Raw genomic sequence first — 21,532 nt, 5'->3', positions numbered from 1 at the left:
TCAGAACAAAGCTAGTGCACAGTGGAAAACCATTAGAAACATGAATGAGGAAAATATCTAAAAATTCAAATTATGCATTCAGGAGACTGACTGGAGGTATGTTTATCTTGCAAATGATGTTAATACAAAATATAATTTATTTACTGATGAATTATCAGGTATAGTTGAAAATGTCTTTCCAAAAAAGGTCTGTAGACTACAGAACAGGCAATCAAGCAAAAAACCATGGCTCACCAGGGGCATAAAAATATCATGCCAGAGAAAAAGAGAACTGTATATAATATCCAGACAATCCAATAATCCCCTCTAGATGAAATATTATAGGACATACTGCAAAATCTTAACTAAAGTCATTAAAAAATCTAAAAGTATGTGCATACAATCTGAAATTAACTGTTCAGACAATAAAATTAGAACGATTTGGAATGTAATAAAGAGGGAAACAGGTACTGCACCATCTGACAATGAAAAAACTGCTGTCCTAAAAATTAACGATTTGGAAATAACTGATAGTAAACAGATAGCAGACACATTTAACAACCACTTTCTAAATGTCACCTCTCAAATAGGTTGCAGTGGTGACCTAAGGGAAGCTGCAGATATTCTGAAACTTAATCTTCCACAATGTTTTAATGATATAAATGTAACACCCATAACTGTTAATGAAATAAAAAAATAATTCGCTCATTGAAAAGTAAAGGATCTTCAGGTACAGATAACATCTCCAGTAAACTGTTGAAAGCCTGCAGTAATGATATAAGTGTAGTACTTGCTCACATTTGCAACACGTCTCTTTATGAGGGAGTTGTTCCAGAGAGAATGAAATATGCCATTGTGAGACCTCTTTTCAAGTCTGATGATGCTACAGATGTCAAAAATTATCGTCCTGTCTCACTCTTACCAACATTTTCAAAAGTTCTTGAAAAGGCAGTGTATAACAGGATTGTGGCACATCTTGGTAAACTTAATTTTATGAACCACAGACAGTTTGGTTTTCAAAAAGGGTTTCCACAGAGCGTGCCATATATTCGCTCACAAATGATGTCTTGGAGTCTATTAATAGTAAGAAGTCACCAGTTGGTGTCTTCTGTGATATTTCCAAGGCCTTTGATTGTGTAAACCGCAAGATACTCTTGGAGAAGGCCTATCATTACGGAATCAAAGGGCCTATAGGTAAATGGTTAAAATCATATCTTGAAGACAGGAAACAAAAGGTGGTTCTAAATGGCTGCAACAAAGGATCTTCTAATCTAGTGGATTCTGAATGGGGCAAAATTCAGCATGGAGTTCCCCAGGGATCTGTCCTTGGACCCTTGCTGTTTTTAATATATGTTAATGATTTACCCCTGTCCATTAGTAAAAATTGTGAATTCACAATGTTTGCTGATGATACAAGCATTGTTGTAGATGGTAAGTCTACTGCTGATCTGGAGACTGATGTCAATGATATACGCAGAGAAGTTACAGCTTGGTTTTCAATTAATTCTCTTTCAGTTAATATTAAAAAAACTAATTTTATACAGTTCCACACAAAAAATAAAACTCTAGAAAATATAGTAATTGCTCATAACAATCAGGAACTAGAACAGGTGCACTCCACTAAATTCCTGGGGGTTCACATTGACAGTAGGCTCAACTGGGAAGAGCATGTGTCCCTTACTCTAAAAAGGCTTTCATCAGCAACTTTTGCTCTAAGAATCATTACTCATTTTGGGGACATCAACATTTTAAAATCAGCTTACTTTGGATACTTTCACTCATTAATGAGTTCAGCATAATATTCTGGGGTAATTCACCAGCCTCAAAAAAAATCTTAACTGCTCAGAAGAGAGCAGTCAGAATCATGTGTGGGGTTCCTCCACGAACCTCATGTAGAAAACTTTTTACACAGTTAGGTATTCTGACCACAACATGTCAGTACATATACTCTCTGATGAATGTAGTTAATAAAGACTATGCTCAGTATGAAACAAATTGTTCATACCATAACTACAATACTAGAGGTAAAGATGATCTACATGTTGAACTAAAAAATTTAACACTTGTGCAGAAGGGAGTAAAGTATGCTGCTATAAAGACTTTTAATGCATTGCCTAATTATATTAAATGTACAAGAGAAAATGAAACGCTGTTCAAAGGTATGTTAAAAAAATACCTGCTTGACCATCCACTGTACTCGTTAGATGAATTCTTTTCCAGAAGTAATGCCCTCCCTTAATAATAGATGTATTTAGTCTCTTAGTTATTAGATGGATGATACAATATTATGTTAATGTTATAGTGTTAATGTTGTAGTTATAATGTTATATTGAGAATTGCTATACTAGTTAAATGACGGCTTGTAAATGAGAAGAAGTGATACTTATTAATATCTATATCATTGTATTATATTACTATTCTGTAGCATTAATTGCATTTGTACAATTGTATTGACACGTTCCACATCCAGGTGAATCACTCGCATGTACGGATCTATGGAATACGCATACCAAATAAACAAATAAAAAAAAAAATAAACAATTGAGGACAAGATCAACAGCTTGTGGTTTGTTACCAGGTGGAACTTGGTGCCATAGAGGAAGACATGAAATTGTTTCAAAGTGAATATAATTACTGGTGCTTCTTTCTCAAATTGAGAGTATTTCATTTGTGGTAGGTTAGGGTTTTGGAAGTGTAAGCGATGGGGTACTCTGACCCATCATTATCTCAGTGAGTGAGGACAGCCCCCACCCTCTGTCCAGTGCATCTGTCACTAGCACAATCTGCTTCTGCTAAACACCACCAAATAAGATGCTCAGAGTAGACACTGTTTGAGCTCTGTTATTGCTGTTTCGTACACTTCATGTATAAAAGAAATTTTTCTACAGAGAACTGTGTAGAATTCATAAATATGCTAACTAATGAGGCTTGGGCAGAAGTACTATCCCTAACAAATACAAATGATGCATATAACACATTTTCTTCCATTTTCATGGGATATTTTGAAATGTGTTTTCCAAAAAAGCTGTCAAAAATCAGGTCACATGGCAATACAAAGCCAAGTTCTTGGATCACAGCTGGCATCAAAACTTCCTGTGGAACTCTAAAGAGACTAATTTCCAAAATGAAAACATCCACAGACCCACAATTCATAGAATATGTCAGGAATTACAAGAGGGTACATAGAAAAGTAATTGCTAAAGCAAAATTCATGAGTAATTATAGTTTTATAAGACAGTCTGAAAACAAATCAAAAGCCATATGGGGTATTGTGAAGACTGAAACGGGGAAGAGTTGTGAAAAACATGACATTAGCATCAAAAATTTAAAAAATGTCAATATTAATAAACAAGATTTGCCAAATTATATTAACAATTATTTCATAAATGCAACAACTTCATTAAGCTTAAAATTTACAAACGAAGAAAAACCTGAATATCCAAAAACAGCTTGTTGCTACCAACAACTGCTGATAAAGTACTAAATTACATCCACTCTTGGCTCAATGCAAACAGGTTGACATTGAATGTAAATAAAACAAATTATATGCAGTTTGGGAAAAGATGTCAAAATGTAAATCTTGATCTGGTGTGGGGTGACAAAGCCTTAGACAGAGTGACATCCACAAAATTGCTTGAGATTCATGTGGATGAAAACTTAAATTTTAATGACCACTTAATAAAACTTGTACAGAAACTTAATTCAGCCTGTTTTGCTCTCAGAATTATTGCAAATGTTTGTACCTCAGAGGGTGCCAGAATGGCATATTTCGGCTATTTTCAGTCTCTTGCCACATACGGAATAATATTTTGGGGTTCCACAACAGGGCGCCTAAAACAATTTTTTTGTTGCAGAAGAGGGCCATCCGAATAATAACTCACAGTCATCCACAGACACACTGCAAACCCATATTCAAAACGCTTAGAATACTTACTATACCATCATTATACATATACAAATGTGTATTGTATGTCAGGACCCACACTGCAGATTTTCAGACAAATGCTGACTTTCATAACTGCAATACCCATAATAGCGCAGCACTCCATACTCAGCGAACAAAAAGAACGAATACACAAAGGCATGTGAGCCATATCGGTGCAAAACTGTACAACGCACTGTCAGTCAACATCAGGAAGTTAGAAGATGATGACAAATTTAAAACAGAATTTAAAAAATTTCTAGTAGAACAATGTTTTTATTGTGTAAATGACTATGTAGCTCAATAATTTTTTTCTGATGATATTTATAAAGACAAAATGGAAAATACTCAATATGTAGGCCCTACCTAATCATTCATTACCTAATCATTCATTACATTACATACTTAAAGGACAGCTGTTGTGTGATGTAAATATATACTTAAGCAGTGTGGTGTATATAAGGACTTGCCGTTTAGGGAGGACAAAACTAAAGCCTTATGAAAAACAGACTATGCATTTAAAATAACAAGCAGGGATGTATATAGGCTATATTACTTACATTGTATTATTATTAACCTCATTGTATTATTTTGTTTTGTACTTTTTTACGTATATATTGTTTGTGTCCATTTCTTTGAAATGGCTTGACAACATCCATAAAATATTTATTGTCAACAGATGGATAAATAAAATAAATAAATAATAAATAAATAAATATGTGGCAGATCACGCAAAAGCCACTCCTTTCTTACACAATTGGCGTAGCAGGTGAGCTAGCCAAGATGCAGCTGGAATGAATTTTCTGTAATACGTAATTTTTTCCCAGAAAAGCCTGGAGCTGCCTGAGGTTTGCCAGCCAAAGAATGGATGCAACCACTTCAACATGTTTCTGCATTGGTAAAATACCTTTCTGAGAAATGATCTGGCATCTGTAGAGAAAATAGGATCTAAATGTTCATTAGAAGAAGCAAAGCAGTTAATGGAAGAGGCCTTACCCACACCATTTGATACAATTGAAATTCCACCCACCTGTCCTGCAGAAATTAGGAAGATAATAAACTCTCTCAAGAACAAAAGCTCACATGGAATTGATGGCATTTCCAGCAGGATAATAAAAGCTTGTTCCCAAGAAATAAGTGGGATTCTTAGCCACATATGTACTTACTCTCTGAAGCAGGGTATGTTCCCAGAAAGACTGAAGTATGCCATTGTTAAACCACTGCATAAAAAAGGGGATACATCTGATGTCAACAACTACCGCCCAATCTCCCTTCTGACTGCCTTATCCAAAATTTTTGAAAAAGTAATGTATTGTAGAGTAGCTTCACACCTTTGTAAAAATAAAGTTTTAACAAAATGTCAGTTTGGTTTCCAAAAGGGTTTTTCAACAGAAAATGCTATATATACTTTCACTAATGAAATATTAAATGCTCTGAGTAACCAGAACTCACCCGCTGGGATTTTTTGTGATCTATCAAAGGCTTTTGATTGTGTAAATCATGGAACACTTCTAGATAAGCTCAAGTACTATGGTATGAATGGGACAGTGCTCCAATGGTTTAAATCACACCTAACTGGAAGAGTGCAGAAAGTTGAAACAAGCAGTTCACCTAATATGCAAAAAACTGGTGATTTCTCAAACTGGGGAACAATCAAGAATGGGGTGCCGCAAGGTTCAGTCTTGGGTCCTCTGCTGTTCTTAATATATGTTAATGACTTGCCATTCTGTATTCACGAAGATGCAAAGGTGGTACTTTTTGCCGATGATGCAAGTATAACTATCACACCCCACCGACAAGAATTAACTGGTGAAATTGTAAACGATGTTTTTCAAAAAATCATTAAGTGGTTCTCTGCAAATGGGCTCTCATTAAACTTTGACAAAACACAGTATATACAGTTCCACACAGTAAATGGAATGATACCATTGATAAATATAGACTTCGATCAGAAATCGGTAGCTAAGGTAGAATATTCAAAATTTCTAGCTGTATGCATTGATGAGGGGTTGAACTGGAAAAAACACACTTCATTGCAAATTTTGGCGATATACATCTGAGTAAATTAGCTTACCATGCCTATTTTCATTCTCAGCTTTCCTATGCCATCATATTCTGGGGTAACTCATCATTGAGTAAAAGAGTGTTCATTGCGCAATTGCTGGAGCTCTTTATCCAAGATCATCCTGCAGATACTTATTTAAAGAGCTAGAGATCTTCACTGTAGCCTCACAAAAAAAAAAAATTATATATATATATATATATATATATATATATATATATATATATATAATGGAAGGAAACATTCCACGTGGGAAAAATTATATATAAAAACAAAGATGAGGTGACTTACCGAACAAAAGCGCTGGCAGGTCGATAGACACACAAACAAACACAAACATACACACAAAATTCAAGCTTTCGCAACAAACTGTTGCCTCATCAGGAAAGAGGGAAGGAGAGGGGAAGACGAAAGGAAGTGGGTTTTAAGGGAGAGGGTAAGGAGTCATTCCAATCCCGGGAGCGGAAAGACTTACCTTAGGGGGAAAAAAGGACAGGTATACACTCGCACACACACACATATCCATCCACACATACAGACACAAGCAGACATATTTAAAGACCAAATATGTCTGCTTGTGTCTGTATGTGTGGATGGATATGTGTGTGTGTGCGAGTGTATACCTGTCCTTTTTTCCCCCTAAGGTAAGTCTTTCCGCTCCCGGGATTGGAATGACTCCTTACCCTCTCCCTTAAAACCCACTTCCTTTCGTCTTCCCCTCTCCTTCCCTCTTTCCTGATGAGGCAACAGTTTGTTGCGAAAGCTTGAATTTTGTGTGTATGTTTGTGTTTGTTTGTGTGTCTATCGACCTGCCAGCGCTTTTGTTCGGTAAGTCACCTCATCTTTGTTTTTATATATATATATATATATATATATATATATATATATATATATATATATATATATAGGGAAACATTCCACGTAGGAAATATATATCTAAAAACAAAGATGATGTGACTTACCAAATGAAAGTGCTGGCAGGTCGACAGACACACAAACATACACACAAAATTCAAGCTTTCGCAACAAACTGTTGCCTCATCAGGAAAGAGGGAAGGAGAGGGAAAGACGAAAGGATGTGGGTTTTAAGGGAGAGGGTAAGGAGTCATTCCAATCCCGGGAGCGGAAAGACTTACCTTAGGGGGAAAAAAGGACGGGTATACACTCGCACACACACACATATCCATCCACACATATACAGACACAAGCAGACATATTTAAAGACAAAGAGTTTGGGCAGAGATGTCAGTCGAGGCAGAAGTGTAGAGGCAAAGATGTTGTTGAATGACAGGTGAGGTATGAGTGGCAGCAACTTGAAATTAGCGGAGATTGAGGCCTGCTGGATGACGGGAAGAGAGGATATATTGAAGAGCAAGTTCCCATCTCCGGAGTTCGGATAAGTTGGTGTTAGTGGGAAGTATCCAGATAACCCGGACGGTGTAACACTGTGCCAAGATGTGCTGGCCGTGCACCAAGGCATGTTTAGCCACAGGGTGATCCTCATTACGAACAAACACTGTCTGCCTGTGTCCATTCATGCGAATGGACAGTTTGTTGCTGGTCATTCCCACATAGAATGGGTCACAGTGTAGGCAGGTCAGTTGGTAGATCACGTGGGTGCTTTCACACGTGGCTCTGCCTTTGATCGTGTACACCTTCCGGGTTACAGGACTGGAGTAGGTGGTGGTGGGAGGGTGCATGGGACAGGTTTTACACCGGGGGCGGTTACAAGGGTAGGAGCCAGAGGATAGGGAAGGTGGTTTGGGGATTTCATAGGGATGAACTAAGAGGTTACGAAGGTTAGGTGGACGGCGGAAAGACACTCTTGGTGGAGTGGGGAGGATTTCATGAAGGATGGATCTCATTTCTGGGCAGGATTTGAGGAAGTCGTATCCCTGCTGGAGAGCCACATTCAGAATCTGATCCAGCCCGGAAAGTATCCTGTCACAAGTGGGGCACTTTTGTGGTTCTTCTGTGGGAGGTTCTGGGTTTGAGAGGATGAGGAAGTGGCTCTGGTTATTTGCTTCTGTACCAGGTCGGGAGGGTAGTTGCGGGATGCGAAAGCTGTTGTCAGGTTGTTGGTTTAATGCTTCAGGGATTCCGGACTGGAGCAGATTCGTTTGCCACGAAGACCTAGGCTGTAGGGAAGGGACCGTTTGATGTGGAATGGGTGTCGTAATGGAGGTACTGTTGCTTGTTGGTGGGTTTGATGTGGACGGACGTGTGAAGCTGGCCATTGGACAGGTGGAGGTCAACATCAAGGAAAGTGGCATGGGATTTGGAGTAGGACCAGGTGAATCTGATGGAACCAAAGGAGTTGAGGTTGGAGAGGAAATTCTGGAGTTCTTCTTCACTGTGAGTCCAGATCATGAAGATGTCATCAATAAATCTGTACCAAACTTTGGGTTGGCCGGCCTGGGTAACCAAGAAGGCTTCCTCTAAGCGACCCATGAATAGGTTGGCGTATGAAGGGGCCATCCTGGTACCCATGGCTGTTCCCTTTAATTGTTGGTATGTCTGGCCTTCAAAAGTGAAGAAGTTGTGGGTCAGGATGAAGCTGGCTAAGGTAATGAGGAAAGAGGTTTTAGGTAGGGTGGCAGGTGATCGGCGTGAAAGGAAGTGCTCCATCGCAGCGAGGCCCTGGACGTGCGGGATATTTGTGTATAAGGAAGTGGCATCAATGGTTACAAGGATGGTTTCTGGGGGTAACGGATTGGGTAAGGGTTCCAGGCGTTCGAGAAAGTGGTTGGTGTCTTTTATGTAGGATGGGAGACTGCACGTAATGGGTTGAAGGTGTTGATCTACGTAGGCAGAGATACGTTCTGTGGGGGCTTGGTAACCAGCTACAATGGGACAGCCAGGATGATTGGGTTTGTGAATTTTAGGAAGAAGGTAGAAGGTAGGGGTGCGGGGTGTCGGTGGGGTCAGGAGGTTGATGGAGTCAGGTGAAAGGTTTTGTAGGGGGCCTAAGGTTCTGAGGATTCCCTGAAGCTCCGCCTGGACATCAGGAATAGGATTACCTTGGCATGGCTACAACACTAGGAGAAAGGATGATCTTCATTACTCAAGGTTAAATCTAACTTTGGCTCAGAAGGGGGTAAATAATGCTGCCACGAAAGTCTTTGGTCACTTACCTAATAGCATGAAAAGTCTGACAGAAAGCCATATAGCATTTAAAAGGAAATTAAAAGAATTTCTTAATGGCAACTCCTTCTAATCATTAGACGAATTTTTGGATAAAATAAGTGGGTAATTTCCCCAACCCCCCCCCAAAAAAAAAAAAAAAAAAAAAAAAAAAAAAAAAAAAAAAAAAAAAAAAAAAAAACCACCATTAAGTGTCATGTAATATTTTGTGTAATGTAATATCTTGTATAGACACCTTTTATTAACCTGATACGTTCCACATCATTACAAAGTGTCGTATTCATAATCTATGGAACAAGTGCTAATCTGATCTAATAAATACTTCACTGAAGGCTGAAAAAATTTGCACTTACTGAGATTGCACTTATAACCTGCCTGCTGCAAAACAAAAAAAAGTTATTTCAGATTTGCTAAATGCTGCTCAATGGTACTTCCCCTGATGATGACATCATCCAAATAGTTCATGCAACTAGGCACATTTTGAAGCAGCTGTTACAGGAGCCTCTGGAGACTTGCAGTGGCACTGGAGACCCCAAAAGCCAACTACTTACGTTTGTGTAAGCTGTGCAGTGTGTTAATCACTAAAATCTTCTGTGAACATTCATGTAACTGAAACTCTAAGTATGCCTTGGAAAGGTCACTTTTGGAGAAGAAGTGTCCAGCTGCCAGCTTTGTGTATAGTTCCTCAGCTTTGGAAGGAGGTACATATCCACTCTGGCTTGAGCATTCACCATGACCTTGAAGCCCACAAAGTCTGAGATTTCTGGACTATTTCCTGATGATAACCAGGAGAGTAGCCCACTGACTCAATTATATAGGTTGTAACATATCTAATCCCTGCATACAACTATGAAAAGGGTTTGGAGAAGGGAAGCTGCTAGTAAGAAGGCACCATTGCTGTCAATTTTTGATGAATCACTGATAGAAAATCTCAGTGTGTATCAGTTTCATCAGTCGTGCATGATGGGAAGTTAACCAGATGTATTTTTGGTGGTATACCACAGTGCTGAAGTGCCTGAAGATGAAGGTGTTGTTACTTTGAAATTAATAGCAAATAAATAAAAACCAATAAAAACAGATGATGGGAGAAAAATAGTAAAAGAATAACTTTAATTTTCCATAACATTATATTTAGCACCTGAAATCCCATTTCTAGCACTATAGAAGCAACAAGCAACCAAATATAGTTACACTGTCACTGCCATCAATGAAGTCCAAGATATCTTGGCCTCACAACCAAACACTGCTCATCCCAGAGAGAAGTCAAACATTTCCAGAAGTTACCTAATATGGAGGAGTTAGGAAATTGCTCCCCTACTCAATTGCTGTGTCACCTGTGGACTCTGGTGTAAAGTTCTGTTAAGAAGACTGTCACTGTATCTGGCTGTTACATTTATCACCTAACACACAGAAACTACTCACCGTGTGACCTTGATGTCTTAGCACAGATAACCGAACATATAACTGATATGTATCCATCCTCATGTGTCACATGTCACCTTCCTCCTTTCAGACAATGCAGCGGACGCATTAAAGGAAGAAATTGTGAAGCTTGCCAACAGGTTGCCACTCTTCAGGCATTAGATTCCAATTGGTTGTTGCAGCACTGGCACTCAGCAAGAGGCACCAGATAATGCCTGCTGGTACCATAAATTATTTTGTTCAGAAGCTCGACAATGCTGTTCACCATGTGACATGGAAAAATTGCCCTCAAGTCAGCGAGGACAGTAAGTGGCTTCCCTGATGTCAGCCATCAAAGTTTTGTCACCACACATCATACAAAGTTGCAGTTTATGGTGGACGCAGATGTCAACATATCAGTGTACCCATCTTTTCAAGTACTTCATCGCAGCACTGATGACTGGAGCCTTTGTGCTGGAAGCGATTCCTCACCCAAAACATGAGGCTATGTTACACTCTCACTGAAATTCTACCTTTACTGTGAGTTTGTGTGACAGTTCATAGTGGCAGTTCAGAGAAACTTGTCCTGGACCCATGCAGATGTGAATTGTCTCTCCAACACATCCTGCGCTCTCATAGTCCTAAATCTCTGCTAACCTGTTCCCAGTACCTCACCTTATCTTTTCCCTTCTCTGTTCTGTCCAAACCACTCCTTCTCCGTCCATATGTTCATATCTTGCAATGCCTTTCTGGACAATCTCTCTCTCTTTTCAAACCCTCTCCCTTCACTCTCCTCTCCCTTTCTCCCTCTTCATCACCACCTTTCCTTCCTATCCACCCTCCCTTTCTCTTCCTCAGTACCCCCACCCCCTTATCCCTCTTCCTGGATCTCTTTTTGCTGTACCCTCTGTACTCTTTTCATCTTGTTGTGGGGCCATGGAGTCATCTGTCCAAAGATCTGCCTCCTTCCCGATACTCCTCCTTGCATTCTTCCCTACACTACACTCTCCCTGCCTCCATCAGTTCAGGTAACTGCTGTCAATAACTGTGTTCAAGTAGTCAGTCTTGCAGTGGTTGTGGGAGTGCACATTTGGATGTCTGTGTGGTTGTGTGTGTGAATGTGTACATTTGCTAGAAAAAGAACTAGCATTCAAAAACTATTGTCAATGCTGTTTTCTGTTATGTGTTTCTGTTCTCCGTGTCCTGATCCACTATAGGTGAGTGGCTGTCTTTCCCTTGATAGTCAGTTAATTATTACAGGTAGAAAATTTGACTTTTTTGAGAGTTTCTAGTAAATTTTGGGAGTCCCCTTTCACAACAAAATGTGCCCCTGTAAAGTAGTATCAATAGTTTTGCATTTTCTAATTATACTGCTCAGTGTCTATTGTGTCTTTGCTCCTTTTAATTTTCCTGATTTTTGTGTTAATGTCTAAAATATAACAGTTCTGTATTTCAAAAAATTGTAATTTTCCACATTACGTGCATTTATAAATAGGTGTGGTGAACAAAGCCTTAGTCAGTCGATGGCCAGTAGTTACAAAATGCACAACCTATGTCTTATCATGAAATTTTCAGTTTGTCTTGAGTAATCTAAAAATGACCGTCTATGTTCTTGGCTGAAATCAATCAGAGGATGGCTTTCACTATGTAAACATGGTGAAGGTGGTATCGAGTTAAGATCAGTGCCTGGGAGTGAAACTGTAATCATGTAATTATCGTTAATCTAGTAATCTGCTACCAGTGAACTTTATGAACTTTGGTTACTGTTCCATTAGTAACAGCACTATTGAAAAAGACATATAATGAGACTTTAGAGGAGAAATTTCAGGTCAATAAAGTTACATAGTCAGCCTTTAACTATGTCATTGTCGACCACTTGGGACATCAAGTTTGTTCCACTGGTATCTATGTTACTGTATTAGCAGGTGAGTATGAACTTCGTTTGTACCTGTGCCTGAGTAGGACAGAAAAGGGAGGCTTTAATTACATGTTAGTGCAAGGAACCAGCTGCAGTGGATGCCAGTGTCCACTCCAGATGTTTGTGCCATGCAACTGTTAGTACACATATGTTAATAATCTTGAAGGATCACTTTGTTGTAGCAGTCCTCATTCTGAAGACTTGTTGAGGAAGCTCTCTACTGTAGTCTGTCCTGTGCAACACTTTTCATCTCTGCATAGCTACTGCAATCTAAATCCATCTGATCCTGCTTACTGTATCTGAATCTAGTTCTTCCTCTACATTTGTCCCCCACACTTCCTTCCATTAACAAACTAATGATTACTTGAGGACTCAGCATATGTCCTGTAAATCAATCCTTTCATTTAGTCAACTTGTGTCACAAATTTCTTTTCTCCCCATTTCAGTTCAGTTTCTCTTCTTTAGTTATATGATCTACCTTTCTAAACTTCAGTATTCTTCTGTAACACAGAAGCAGGAATGCATGGTTTTGCCACTTATAAGACAATCGTGCAATGAGCCAGCTTTACTGTCACACTCATAAACTATGTTCAGGATGTAGGCTATGGAAATTGACAAAGAGCATGTTTCCCATGTAATACATTTTAGTTGCCACGTGTGAGTAGAACAACTAACAAAAATGAAATCTGATTGCAGTGTGTAATAACTGGTGACTGTGGTAATGGTGTTTGCACAATAGCTGCACCTGAACACTAATACAAGGAGGGTGTACACTCCTCAGTGATATGAACGTGTTGTCTGATTATGTGACCATGGGAGAACAGTGGACACAAATCTAGAATGAAGTGAACTTTCTTCGCAATCAAGGGGATGCTGAGTATTCTGTGGACACAACAAAATGAAAGTGAAAACAAATGGAGAGCACCAAGCAAACTTCTGCACACTCTGCTGGAGAGTTCACATTGTGTTTGACTCACATCATCTGTGGCTTGCGGAAATAGACTGGAAATTGCGTTTGCTCTGTACAGTGGTTCAGCTCACACTAGCCATTGCTTTTTGGTGACCCACACCTGTGTGTGCCATACTGTTGCCAGAGTTTTGCCTAACAGTAAGTGTTCACACTGACAGATACCTGCTGCAGCTACCTTGTGCCAGCTGTGAACAGCTCTAGTCCATTCTTGCATTTCTGGAGCACAGCTGCCACAACACCACCTCCCTCTCCCCCCCCCCCCCCCCTCCCCCCCAAAAAAGCTTCTATTCTCTCTTGTCTGAACTGTTTATCATCCAGGTTTCACTTCTGTACAAAGCTACACTACATACAAAGACCTTCAGAAAAGACTTCCTAACAGCTAAATTAATCTTTGTTGTTAACAATTTCTTTATTTTCAGAAGTGGTGTTCCTAGTATTACCAGTCTGCATTTTGTATCCTTTCTACTTCTGCTGCCATTAGCTATCTTTCTGTCCACATAGAAAAATTCATCCATTATTTTTAGTGTCTCATTTCCTAATCTAATTCCCTCAGTATATTCTGACATACTGCAAATACATTCTGTTTCCCTTGTTTTACTTTTGTTGATTTTCATCTCAACAGTGCTTTTCAGGGAACTATCCCTTCTGTTTAACTATTTTCCAAGTCCATTTCCATCTTTGACAGAATTACAGTGTTGTTAGCAAGTGTCAAAGCTTCTTTTCTTTTCCCTGAATATCAACAGCCTTTCTGAATTTCACCTTGGTTTCCTTTACTGCTCGGCAAGGATACAATTTGAACAACATCAGGGATAAGGTACAATCCTCTCTCATTTCCTTCTCAACTACTATTCCCTATTCCCTCTCATATCCTTTGACTCTTGTAAGTGCAGTCTGGTTCCTCTACAAGTTGTAGATAACTTTTCACTTCCTGTATTTTGCCCCTATTGTATTTCAAAGAGTTAATTCATGTTAACATTGCCAAAAGTTATATCTAAATCTGCAAACACTATAAACTTACATTTGCTTTTCTTTAAACCATTTTCTAAGATAAGTTACCTCACATGTTCCAACATTTTCTCTGGAACACAAAGTGATCTTCACTGAGGTTGATTTCTATCTATTTTTCAATTCTTCTGTTAATTTGTGTCAATATTTTGCAACCACTACTTATTAAACTGATGGTTTGGCAAAGTTTACACCTGTTAGAACCTACCTTCTTTGGAATTGGAATTATTAAACTCTTCTTGAAGTGTGAAGGTATTTTTCCTGTCTCATCCAGGTGGAATAGTTCTGTCATGGCTGGCTTTCTTGAGGCTCTCAATAATTCTAAGGGATTGTCATCTACTCTGGGGACCCCATTTCGACTTGGGTCTGCCGGCACTCTGTAAAATTCTTCTGGGAATATCCTGTTCCTATCTCATCTTCATCTACTTCCTCCTTCTACAACATTATCTTCAAGTTCATTTCCCTTGTATAGTCTGTCAATATATTCCGTTCACCATTCAGCCTTCCCTTCTTTGCTCAGTACTGACTTGCTACTTCAACTCTCGATATTCCTCAAGTTAGTTCTGTTTCCTCCAAAGGTTCCTTTACTGTTTCTATGAGGGGCATCTATCTTTTTTCTAGTCATGAATGCTTCTACAACCTTGCAATTATGCTCTAACCATTCCTGGTTAGGCATTTTGCACTTTCTGTCAATCTCATTTTTTGGATGTGTGTATCCCTTTTTGCCAGCTTCTTTTGCTGCATTTTTATATTCTCTTCTTTGATCAGTCAAATTCAATATCTCTTGTGTTATGCAAGGAGTTCTACTAGGCCTTGTACTTTTGCCTATTTGATCCTCTGCTGTCTTCACTATTTCATCTCTAGAAGCTACCCAATCGAATCTCATTGCATTCCTTTCCCACATGTCATTTAGTTATTGCTTAATGCTCACTTAGAAATTCTCAACAGATTCTGGTTCTTTCAATGTATCCAGATCCCATTTCCTTAATTTTCTACCTTTCTGTAATTTCTTCAGATTTAATGTGCACCTCATATCCAATGAATTAAGGGCAGAGTCCATATCTGGTCCCAGAAATGTTTTGCAGTTTAGAATTTGGTTTCAAACACTTTCTTTAACCATTATATGTCTGACCCCTTCTGATTTCTCCAGGTCTTTTCTGTATGCAGAACATTCTTTCATGGTACTTAAACTTAGTGTTAGCAATTGGATTACTTTATAGCTGGTAAATATTAATGGGCTGATTATTCAATCACACTGCAAGTGGTGTGATGAGTTAAAGTCTGGTATCCTTTGAATAAAGGTATTACAATTCACCTATATTCCATACACTGAGAGAAGAGGTCTGACAGCTGGCAGTGCAGTTGCCAGTATTCAATACGGATGGGCAGTGAGCCAGTGGCAGGGGGAGCGGGATGACAGACATTCCCGTCCCACCCTTCGGACGCAACACTTGGCTCCTTCAGAAACTGACACTGCCACGTCATTCATTACAGCATTCCTCTAGGGGCAGCATTCTGCTGACGATTATGTTCCTTGATGGAATATTTTTTAACATGCGTTACCAGTGTTTGTCACCTTACACAAACACACACATAAATATTTTCTTTCATGATGTTGCAGCCATTTAACTGCTCCAGTTTTTATTTTAGTGTTATACGGTTCAGATTTCACTGTATTTCATTCCAGTCTGATATCTTTTGACTTATAAATAAATTACTGTTCTTGAAAATGGCCTAAGGTCGAACTCTGGATCGTATAACAATAAAAATTATTACCATCGAACGGCGGTAACATCATTAAAAAAATTATTATGAATATGGTCCCATCCAAAATAAAAGTAACACACAATCATATTTTCAACATTAACAAGGTAAAGCAAACTGCACAAATTTTATATGTAAAATATTGAAAAAGGACATTACTTCTATTTTTTGTCTGGCAGAATGGAAACCCCAAGATCGTCATCTTATTGGTCATCTATTGTCATGACCACATTGTCTTTGGTATCTTCGCTGCTGCTGTCCTCATCATCTGATAAAGAAATTACAATATTATGAATGAATTCTTCTCTTACACCTTCTTCTATGTTTGACCTTGTAATCTCTGTCCACATGTGGTTCATGACGTTCTTCCAATTTTCTGGCTTTATTCATGTGACAGCCTCATTTACCAACCTCTCTGTGTCTCGCAATGTACAGGTTTTGTTTTGTTCCACAACATCTGCTTTTATTTGAGCCCAGATGAATTAAATTGCATTGTAATGGCAGTGGTATGGTGAAAGACATATAACTTTGTGGTCGTGGTTCCCTGCTAATGTAGCCATCACATAATGCATTTTCTGTGGCTTGTATTGTTTCACTAATTCCAGAAGTTCCACCTTCCGTGTATTCTGCTCAAAGCCTATTTTATCATCTTTCAACCAGCTGACTATTTCATCTCTCCTTGCAGCAGCTGTTGGTACGTTATTTAATTGTGCAGAATGGTACGGCACATTGTCCAATCCAAAAACACTACCAGAACTGATGTTTGGTAGTAAATGAGTAACGAAACAGTCTCTGAATGTATCTGCATCATCTCCTCATGGTAGTCGACAGTTTTTTACTGAAACATCATCATAGCACTGGGCACAAAACCATTCATGAACTATAATTAGTCATCCTCTCTTATCAGTAGGCAAACTCATAGTTCTGTGGCGTGCGTCATCCGTCCATGCGATGGAACATGCATGACGCATGTTGACTCACATTTTGTCAATCTGTATTACATTTTCTGGATTCACTGCTAGCAACTCATGCAGGAAACAACACCTCCATGCTACAATGTCTCCGTGTTCCATTAATACCTTTCGTGCTGAGAATGTTTGTCAATGGAAGCCATTTTTTACAAAACAAGGGAGAGACTTGTCATTCTACCTGTGAACAAACCACTGTCCGACAGTGATGCCAGCAACTTTTTAAGTGTCAGATACTCCTTCCTGCTGTAGTACACATAATGTGTTGCCTGATAGCACTTTTGTAAAAGATGTCTGCTTCAGTCACATGACACGATCTCTTCCTTGACTTTCCAGGCTTCTGCCACTCTGTCAACCACTTTACTCTGATATCAAAGGCCCACCATTGTCCCTTTCCCTTTCAAAGTTAACATGCAATCTGTATATAAATTCGCATTCCTTTCCCAAAAGCCCTCTTCTCTGGACTACAGGCAGCCATTTTCCACTTATACACACTTTTCTACTTACACACACGGTGAGAAACTCACAGAAATAGCAAAATGCACATGTATACACACAAACCTGAACGTAGCATGTGGCGCAACTGACTGAAAGCAGCAGTTGCCCAGTTCTATGGCAACACTGGGGCTTTGCCAAGGTAACGTAAACATGTAAACAAAAGCTCACAATCTGATTGGCTGTTGTGGATGCATGAAGCATATGCGCCAAGGCCATGTCAACTGTCAGAGCTCTTCTCTCACCATATGGAGTATAAAGACTGACTGATGGTTAAATGACAGTATTAACATGTAGTCCCTACTGTCTGGTGATCAGTTCAGGGGCTGGTGTTACTTATACTAGCCACAGACATTTTGAACCACTGAGGCTTCGGCTGAGACTGCTTGAACACAGCTCTACTAAGGTTTAGCACAATTCATGTGTCTTGCCTAACTATTCAGGCCATGACAGGCTAGTGTACTGTGGGTTTGGTTGTTGGACACTCTACTGCCATGCAAAAATGCTAGGATAATAGCATTCCAGCCTGAATGAAGCAGAATTGGTGGTACTGGATAGAAGGAACCTGGGCAGTGGCTACAGGCCATGAGAGAGACCTAGTTACTTCCGTGCTATATCTTGCTACATAAAGTTTGGTTAAATGCACAATAATACACAACTACTTCTAATATCAAGTGAATTATGTCGATATTGGATGCAGTTGAATTCCGTGACAGTTCCTTTATGGCGGTTAGAATAATAACTGCTACCACTCATGTCTCACGACAGGTAGCGGTTATTATTTTAGACTTCTAATATCTCTACTTATGACCATAAAGTGCAAACTCTTAGTACCCAAATATAGCTTAGTCCAGCTGAAAGAAGAATTAAATATATGCAGGGTATTGTATGCAAAAAAAATGAAGAACAACTGGAGTTAAGATCAGGATGTATGTTTCACTGCAGAGGAAAACAGCAAGAGGGAAACTCATAACACAGTTAAAACTTTCAGCTGTTTAAAATGAATGTTCATTGATTAGAATACCAGCTTCAAATTCAATGTCCTGCTCCAATACATACAGAAAGTTAAAAAGTTATGTTGACAGTGAGATACTGGATTGGTACTGAATCAATAATCATTTGCAAGGGTTCTTGCAATTTAGCCCTCATTTTATTACAACTCAGACAGACAGGAGCTATATGTTCATACTTATTATAATAGTTGCAAATTGCCTGCCAAAATGAACATGTTGTTCAACCACACAATGAAAAATGCTGAGCATGAGAAGGGTAATTGGAATGATACTGTGGTCTACTTGATTTAGATTGAGGGTAATGTTGGGGAGAGAAATTATGTCTAGAATTTAAGAGCATTCAAATATAGGTAGTGGAATAGGCCTCTATATTCCAGCTGAATAGTTTGTTTAATATGAGGCTCATTCTGTAACAACTGTGTAAAAAGTTAAGAGTAGCACTGTGTTTCATATTGGCAGGTCTGATGAAGAATTGGGTGTGGTGCTTTGGTGTACAGTGCTCTCTGAAATTTCTGCTTCCACCTGCAACTGTCAGCACACAGCCTGTGCCACCTTCAGTGCCTGCACAATCTGCAGCTACTTGTATAATGGTGTATCTAGTAGTTTGACAATTTCTGCTATTGCCTACTTACCTGTCTGGTGCACGCCATAGCACGATGTTGTAGCTATTGGGATGTGCATTACATTCCAGAAATTTACAACATATAAAATTACACTTGCAGCTTAATCCACAGATGTCCACAACCCATAAATGAATAAATGAGTTATACTGATTCTTGTAAAGCAGAAAATTCAACCAGAAAGCTACAACAAGTATTTGATTTTGTAAATGTGTGTTCTGGAGGTCACTCATTTCAATAAAACCAGGAAACAATAATAGGCATTTGACTGTGAAATTGTGTATCCCATAGGGTCACAAATTTCAGTAAAACACAAGACTATGGGACCTATTATAGAGGCCGGTTTATGCAACAAAAGGCATATACATCTCAATTTGACCAGGACAGCAAGAAAGCTGTTTTTTACATTTCACACACATTTTTTGACAAAAAGACATATTGTTGCAGCCAGGTTGGAATTTTGGCAGCAATAAAAGAGCCCAATCAGTCTTATGCAGACTGCCTCACTGGCTCAGATGGAATAGGTAGGAGTTGCAATTTCAAATGTTGGTACAGGCAAGAACTATGTGGACTCTTTAATCTGGCATATTATAGTGTGGCTTATACCCTACTTGGAAGTGAGAAACCACATACTGAGGAAACTGGATCCATGACAGATGTAAAGCAAATAGCTCAAGTCCACAGAACTTCCTCCACAGCCCAAATTTTGTTTACAGTAAAATAAGACATCACAGCAGTCAGCTCTCCAGTACCAATTGTATGGAGTTTTATGCCACCATGTTGGGGCCCTCAACTGCTCCACAGTCTGAATGACTCTGTAAATAATAATTATACCTGTGGTGACAAGCCATGTCAGCAGCAGCGCTACTGCCTGGCTGTAAATATTGTTTCCTTCATCACGCATGCTACAGGTGCCACCATTAACTCACAAAATGCCTTGGTGTTGCAGAAAGAGACACATGCAAGAGGCGTGTTTCAGCAGTTCAGTTACAAATATGCCCCAATGTATGGAAGTGAATGGAATGAGCTTCCTACAGAAGTGCAGACTTCTCAGAACACAGCCCAAAATGTACTTAGATGCATTTGTTGGCATACACTCTATGAGTTTACTGTTGGACACTGTGCATGTATGTCCTTGACAAACCAATCTACTTAGGATTGCTGACTTTACAGGCAAGAGACAAATCATTGGGCCTACAGATGTCATCATGTTCCTTTACATGCAAAGTAGCTGACCTGAGATTGGGCAACACATTTGGGATGGACTCTATCCACATTTTTGGATTTACATTTCATAAAACAAAGCACATTATTCAGTCTGAAGGATCTCGCATCACCTTACTCTGTGATAGATGTGCTCAAATCTTCTCACCTTGATTAGGAAAGGCAACTGATTTTGAAGATAATGTCACTCCTAAAGCAATGACTGCCCCACATTTTTCAAAATTCATCACATGCTGTAGGCTCTAAAAGTTGCCTTTAAAGTCGAATTGGACATACTCACTCATGAAGATGTACTAACACCTATTCCCCATTGTCAGTGGGCCACTCCTCTGGTAACAGAATGCAAACCAATGCAGTTTCAGATTTTGTGGTGATTTTGAAGTAAGCTAAAGTCGAAACTGATCCTATACCAACCCAAGATGAACTTTCTGAAAGATATAACTGACATTTGACTGTACAACAGTTTTTATTCCACAATCTAGATTTTGGCCTTAGGCCATTATCAAGTGTTACAACTGCAAAAGATTAAAGCACAATAAAAGTACAAGTTTCAGAGAAAGGATTAGAAAAAAAGCAGGGAAAACAAATCAATGTATGGGCTGCCCGATTTGTTCTCTCCCTGGCCTGAAGGTGGAAGCATATTCACCTAGATTTTACTAGCTCGTTTTTTAGCTCCATGTGGGTGGTTGTGATTGGTCTCTTTTTCTCACTTTCCTTTCGTGTTACACATGTCTCAGGTCACTACTGTCACAGCACTGGAAAACAATTTTTGCCCTTTAAGAAACCCCATGCACCTTGGTTTCTGATAACAGGGTGGGGTTAACCTCCTACGACTTCAAACAATTTTGCACCCATAATATGTTTCAACACCTTAACATCATGCCTTTTGTTATAACGTCAAGTTTAACAAATATATTTCAGAACGACACAATACATATAAGTCACAGAGTAATTTGACAAGCAAGACATGTGTACACATTAGCATTCGAATGAGCACTGAGTCCCAGTCTAGCGGCTGCTGCTCGGCTGGCCGCTTAGGTGGCACAG

Source organism: Schistocerca serialis, chromosome 2, assembly GCF_023864345.2.
Source record: "Schistocerca serialis cubense isolate TAMUIC-IGC-003099 chromosome 2, iqSchSeri2.2, whole genome shotgun sequence".
Classification (NCBI taxonomy): domain Eukaryota; kingdom Metazoa; phylum Arthropoda; class Insecta; order Orthoptera; family Acrididae; genus Schistocerca; species Schistocerca serialis.
The sequence above is the reverse complement of the archived record's forward strand: the minus strand, read 5'-3'. Positions refer to the sequence as shown.